This window comes from Mandrillus leucophaeus, unplaced genomic scaffold (genome assembly GCF_000951045.1).
Source record: "Mandrillus leucophaeus isolate KB7577 unplaced genomic scaffold, Mleu.le_1.0 Scaffold992, whole genome shotgun sequence".
NCBI lineage: Eukaryota > Metazoa > Chordata > Mammalia > Primates > Cercopithecidae > Mandrillus > Mandrillus leucophaeus.
The window spans coordinates 346,158-353,666 of NW_012110830.1; positions in this window are offsets into that span (position 1 = coordinate 346,158).

Sequence of the window (7,509 nt, forward strand, 5' to 3'; positions counted from 1 at the left end):
TGCTGTTTAATATTTACATATTTCTGAATTTCCCAAGATTTTGAAAAATTTGTATAAATCTATGAGGTACAAGTGCAATTTTGTTACATGCATAGATTGCATAATGGTCAAGTCAGTCTATTTTGGAGAATGTTCCTTGTGTATGTGAGAAAAATGTGTGTTCTGCTGTTGCTGAGGTGAGTGTTCTGTAAATGTCTGTGAGGTACAGCTGGTTTATACTGCTGTTAACATTTTCTGTATTCTTGTTAATCTTCTGCACAGCTGTTCTAACCATTATTAAAAGTAGAGTATTAAAGTCTCTAACTATTATTATTGAATTGACTAATTGTGCTTTCAATTCTGTCAGTTTGCTTAATGTATCTTGAGATTCTGTTTTTATGCACATATGTATTTAAAACTGTTGTATTTTACTGAGGGACTGGCATTTTGTCCTTATAAAATTGTCTTCTTTGTCTCCAGTTACATTTTTTTTTTTTCTTAAAGTCCATTTTGGCTGATACTAACGTAGCCACTCCAGTACTTGTATGGTTGTTGTTTGCATGGTTTAACAAACAGTAGATATGTATTTATAGAACTTATTATACTAACCTATTTACCTTTTCTGGTCCTCTTCATTTCTTCCTGTGAATTCAAATTACCATCTGGTGTCATTTCTGTACTTCAATATGTCTTTCTCCTACCTCAATCCTTTGTGCTGTTATTGTCAAATATGTTAAATTTCTATATTATAGACCAAACAGTATAATTATACATTCATTATTTTAAGGTATTTCATTTAATCAGTTAGGAGAAATTCAAAAATATGAAATTATATTGTTTTTTGTAGTTACCCACATAATTACCACTGGCACTCTTTTTCTATGTGTGTATAGATTCAAATTACTATCCGATGTTATCTGCTTTCAGCCTGAAAGTTTTCTTTAGCATTTCTGGAAAGGCAAGTCTGTTAGCATTACATTCTCTCAGTTTTTATTTCTCTGGGAAAATACGTATGTTGTCTTCATGTTTGTTAATGTTATTAAATATTTTCTTAATTGACAGATTTTTTTTTTCTTTCAGTGCTTTGAGTATACCATCCCACTGGCTTCTGGCCACTATCGTTTAATGAAGAAAAGTCAGTGGTGGATCTTATTGGGGTTCTCTTGTACTTGGCATGTTATTTTTCTTTACCTATTCCAAAATTTTCCCTTTTTGACTATGATGTTTCTGGGTATAGATTGCTTTATGCTTATCCTAAAGTTTGTTGAATTTCTTGGAGGTGTAGATGAATGTTTTTTTAATCAAATTTGGAAAGTTTTCAGCTATTATTTCTTTGAATATTTTTTCTGTCTTTTTTCTCTTTTTTCTTTTGGTCTTCCATTTCATGTCTCTTGGTGCATTTAGAGGTGTCTCACATTTCTCTGAGGTGCTGGGGGTTTTCTTATTATTATGCTTTCTTTTCTTGTTCTTCAGATTGCATAATCTTCATCAGTGTATTTTTCAGTTCATTGATTCTTTTTCTGATGGCTCAAATCTATCATGGAATTTTTCATATGGTTATTCTACTTTTCAACTCCAAAATTTCAATTAGATTCTTTTAAATAATTTCAGTTTATTTATCAATATTCTCTGTTTGATGAGTCATTCCCATCATACCTCCCTTTAACCATTCTTTATAGTTCAGAGTTGGGTATGGAGGCTGGTTCAATTAGATATACTAGAAAATTGTTTGAAAAGTTGGGGCAGAGGATGACCTTCTACCCTCTGAATGATTTGGGTATGGATATGAGGCCTAAAACTGCTACAGCTCTTTTTGCTACCATGAGGTAAGTTAACCTGAGGATTAAGCCAATATATATGAAGGAGGAGAATAATAAAATATCTAAGGAAACTGAAACACTGGTTGAAACACTGATGATGTTTTAACTTCTGAATCAAATAGCATTGAAGTTTTACCTAATAATACTTTCAGTTATATGAGCTAGGAAATATTCCTTGTTAAGATAATTTAACTTGTGAAAGTATCCAGTAGTTTCAACTAATTAAACAGGTTTTAGGAAGGACTCATCCTAAGTAGTGAGAGAAACACATTGTATTAAATAGTAAGTTTTGTCATTAAATTTGTCTAGCATATATCTGTTGTGCTTTTCCCCGATATTTTACTTAATGTATATTGTTTTGTATGACCTAATTATTGTACATTAATAATTAAAACAGTAGAACAAAAGTGTTAATGGATTTACAGCCATAAGACAAAAGAGCAGTAATCTGGAATTAAACTCATTTTTAAGACAACCCTGGCTTAGAAGATAAATATGAATATGCAAACCTTGATAATTTATTTATCAAGTTATCTAGAGTGTTTGGTTGCTGGTGACATTGTTATGTTTAATTTAACTTAGCAAATTGTGGTTCTTTCCCTTTGTATGAGTAGGCACCAACTCTTGGCACTAAAACAATTATTAGGGGACTGGGATTTACAAATATTCCCAGAAAGAGAGAGAATAATATAAAGTTAGATGAAGAGTAGTAGATTTTTTGAGCCTGTTTGGCAAGAGGTAGATAAGAATAAGGCAAATATAGGAAGAGGGAGTTCATGAGTAACACATGGAAAGAGAATTTACAGGGTTGTGATCAGGAAACGAAAAAAATGAGTCAATATATCTTGTGCCCTAACCCTGTATGGAAGAAGAAAATAATTATGAAAATATACACTGGATTTCAAAGAGAAAATAAACCTTCAGTTTTTAGCCTCCCTATGTTTTAGCACTGAGCAACCAGAGAACTTTTGAGATTACCAAGTGTAAGCTTTGACCTCAATATTTAGGGCTAGTTTTAATATCTTTGGTTCCACTTTTGCTAACTCTTTAAGCCAGCTGTGGGGCACACTGGTTTTTCTCTCCTTGTGGCGTGCAGCCTGGCTTCCTTTCTCTGGTTCTCTCACTCTTTGGCATAAAAGGAGAAGCAATGAGAGGACCAGTCTGCCAGAGTAGGAGCCAAGGAACCAAGCTGGATGCCTGCAAGACTGCAGACAAGTTCCTCTGAGCTGCAGGGTGAAGAATTTGAGCCTGCTCCTTCTCCTTTATTATTTGAAACAACTAAATGGCATTTGCCAGTGTCAATATTACCAAAAATTAAGAATCTACAGGTTGACAGCAAAGTAGATAGAAGAGTGTGTCTGAATACATCAGTATCTCTATTTTTTTTAACACATTTTAATTAAGTACCTTGGACCTGCAGGCATACAGCACTGCTATTTCAGCTACATTTGGATCATATCTTCACAAATTATTCTGTTGATCAAGTGAAGTCAACAAGAGGACAATAGTTAAGAATCACAGAAACCAAAAAGCCAGTGAGGAGATGTCTGTGAGGCCCTTCACAGGCAGTTTCTAGTAATGAGAGGCTACTATATTCTTTGGCTGTGAAGAAGAGCAAGCAGCGTGTAAAGCAGACTCACAGAAAAATTCAGAAGATTGTATTTGAAGTCTGGCCTCTCTTTGCTACTCACTAGCTGTATCACCTTGGGTAGGGCAGGCACTGAATTTCAGGTATTATCTTTACTTGTAAAATGGAGATGATGATAAAACCTTTTCCTGCCTTCCATGTGGTTTGTTGTGAGATGCAAATAAAATAAACACATGAGAAACTACTTTATAAAGTAGAATGTGCTGTCTGCTAAGTTTTATGACTTTCTAGATGCGAGTGTTGTGTTTCTAGCTGCCAAAGGATATTTGTTCATGAAATCCACAGATTATTTTAATAAGACTTAGCATATACAGTGATTTCTACCTGTTCACCCATTTAATTAACACAAGTTAAGTTCTAGCAAACTCAGTGTGAGTTTTACCTTTGTCTTTTTTTGCTGGCATTGCAGAGACTTTTATAGATATGCTAACTATCTAAGAAACTGTAGGAGACAAGGGTGAGAATAGGAAAAATTGAAAATGTAGGAAGTGAATGGATAGGCCCTAACACAATAATTAGCCCCTAAAAAATAGAGGTATTGCTAAAAATTTATAAGACCCTCACCAATACGCTCATTCATATCTTGATACTTTATAATCATAATGTGGAAGTATGAAGAACCACATATAATAATTATGATGTTTATGTTTTCTTCAAATTAGTAGATTTCTTATGAAGTGGGGCAATGTGTGATTTAAAAATAATAGTGTTTTTAGGGCCTTTTAATTGTTATGTTTCCAGAAACATGGAATTGTTATTGTGCTAAGGAAATAATTGATACTATCCTGATTCCCCACTTGCATTTATTGCTAAGGACAGTAAGTTCAGAGTGGCAGTGTCTCGTCACAACCTCTCTGTTTGGCACCACCAAATATTGTAGTTGACTTACCCAGGCAAAGAAAAAAATAATTATCAGAAAAACATTTACTTTGTAGGTCAACATTTTCCTTCAGACCACACAATGTGGGAAACAGATGCCAGGGACCCCTGGTCTGATTGCCTTTGGAAATATACCAAAAACACCCAAAGTCAAGAGAACCCTGCTTTTTAAGGTACAACAAAAAGACATAGCATAGACAGTCCTATAAAGAAGAGAATTATAAACAATGGCCTAATATAAATTTGAGTAAAATAAGGGATTGGAGTGCAAACAACATGAAGTTTTTTCCCAAGCTCCTGTGGTCTGAAAAAAGACATTCTTCGAAGAAAATGTGTGTGTTTGTGGATGGGTGTTTGTGTGTGTGTTCACAAGCTTGAAATTCAACAAATATGGGAAAGCAATTGTTGTAGGCCATAAGAAAAAAATAGGCAATTTTTATTAAAAGGTGATGCTGGAAATAAATTTAATTGATTAGATTTGAAATACATTTTGTGGATGAGTATGACCTCTGGTGTTAATCTAGGGAAATTCTCTCACTTATATGCCTTAATGGAACAAAAAGAAGCAAATTTAATTTTCTGAAAGCTTATCACTGGAAGTCACGGCCCTTGATCTGCGTCTTTTTTTACCCCCAATGTTTCTTCATTTCCTTCCTCTCTTCTCTCTATAGTCACAAGTATAAATAAGTATCTCCTATGTGCAAAGGACTATCCATGTGGAAGAATATTGCCTTTGTTGCTTCATTTAACTTTACATGTTACATGTATCTCTACAATCCTGTATAGGAAAAAAAAAGAAAAAATTATGTCATATACATTTTAAATGTCTACATATAAACATAAAATTTGTTGACTTTATTAAAAGAGGAATGATGAAAATAAGAACTTCTTAAATGTGCCTGTTATAACCTAATAGTGTAAAATGTCTTAAACAATGAAGTTATGATTCAGACTAAAAATGAAACACAAAATTATCTTGTGTTTTTTCATCATAGTAATACAGGTTTATCACACTCTCAATATACAGATATTTATTAGCAAGATGGCTTTTCGAGTGTGTGTAATCAGTTGATTTCTTAACAGAAAGCCGATAAATGTCTAATTGATTTGCTGTCTGTCCAATCACAGTGAGTTTTACATTATTAATTTATTTTATGAGCTTTTTCAAAAAAGTGGCTAGCCGGAAGTACTATTAGTCTGAGTTTTGGTGTTCCGACAGTCCCTCATGTTGTGGATCAAATTTCCACTTTCTTCTGAATTTTGTGCCTTCTGTCCTCCTGTGTACCCCCTTGGAGAGAAGTGAGAACTCCATGCAACATTGCCATAAATCTCAGTAGGCAATTTCTGAGATGATTATTTCTACATGATTTCTACATGATTAATGGCACTGCAACTAATCCCATGCTAGAGCATAGAGATATACATGGCAAAAGATATATTTTTGCCTATTATTTTGTTTTTGGAGCCTCTGTTGAAGCACTGAATTTGCTATTTGACAAAGTCAGTTTGACACAAGGGATGCAGCCATTATTTTTCTTATGACAGTTCCGAAACTGTAGAACTTTATATCTAATTTAATGCTGGCAACAACTATTGTGGTATTTCAGGGGTGGAGGCTATGTAATCTTTTTTCTAAATTTATGAATCGCTAATAAAAATATTTATTAATTTATCATAATGTTCCTTTGAAGTATTTAGATTTCTAAGGATGAATCAAACATTTTCACTCAATCGCTACCCGTAGCAACTGGAAAGCTATATAATTTGTTGAAAAGGGTCCTAATACATGTTTGATGGATTTTCTGCATGAGTTGAATTTCTTTTTCAGACCAGGAGGTTAGTAACTTTTCATAGGGAAACTTCTATTTTAATTCAAATTACTTCTCAGAATTGTTTTTAATAGTTATGCTTTCCACACAATTCATGCAGTATCTACTCAGCTGCCCCGAAGACTCAATTAGCTTCGTGATCCTAAACAAGTTTTACTGAATTGTCATTTTGAAGATACAGAACAAAAATAACAATAGATGATAAAAACAAAATGCTGTCTCTGATTGTTAGCCACTAAATTATATTCTTGACGAAGACCATTGAGAAATTCAAGTCCGGACAGTATTCATTATCTCAAGTCCAGGGCGATGGGACTAACAGCAGCTCTGCGCCCCCCACCCCTTTTTTTCTGCTGAATGTTTATTTGCACGTACAAAAAAATTAAAATTGTTTAACATGTGTCCAAAGAATATCATAAAATGAATTATTCACTCCGTGACACTGAAAGCACACGCACGCACACTCTTAAAAGCAGATACCAGGTAAGCAACTTTAGGGCAGCTGCCGAGTAGAATATCAAGACATCGGATCCAGCTGAGAATTCCAATTACCTAATGACCTAATGAGGGTGATCCGCTTTCACTCTAATTTCTAGGTCTAATTCGTTGTAATAGTCTCTATCATAAAAATCAGGCTTTAAAATAATTTAAAATGGAAACAAATATTCAACGGGCCAATTTCTTTCATCTTCTTTAGGGGGAGACGGGAATTTGAATTCACAAAGAAATGCCAATGTAAAGACTTAAGATGGAGCAGAAACAAAGAACCTTCAAAAGGATCACCATGGTGTTGCTGCATCTCCTAGAAGAACACAGCGCAGGGAGTTTGTGAGACACCAAGTGCAATTTGTGTTAGTTTATTAGGGAGTAAATAAAAAATGATACCGAACTCCAACAAACCTCCAGCACTGTCCGTGGGCAGCGATTATTCAGCCCAAGCTATCATTCTTAATAATTTCTCTGCCAGGCTGCGACTACCGGGGTGAATCAGCCCGTCCCAGGCCCCTCTCCCACCCGCCGCTGCAGTTAGGACTTGGCAAAGATGCTCGATGTTTGCGTTATTTGTGACCGGTCTTTGCTTTGTGTCTGCGCTGCAGGTGAGGAGGAGGAAGAGGAGCAGAAGAGGAGCTGGAGGCCGGCGGTGACTGAGCAGCCCCCACACCTTTGAGCGAGCCGCCTGCCTCTCCACCGCTTGGAAAGCCCTCGGACCTCCGGATTCGGGCTGCCGGAGAGCCTGAGCGCCAGAGCCCAGCACCCGGCGGCCGGGGGCGCCAGCCCCTCATGTTCCGGAGAAGGCGCAAATGTGAGCTGGCAGTAGCGGGGAAAGCCCTCCGCCCCCGCCAGGGGGACCCGG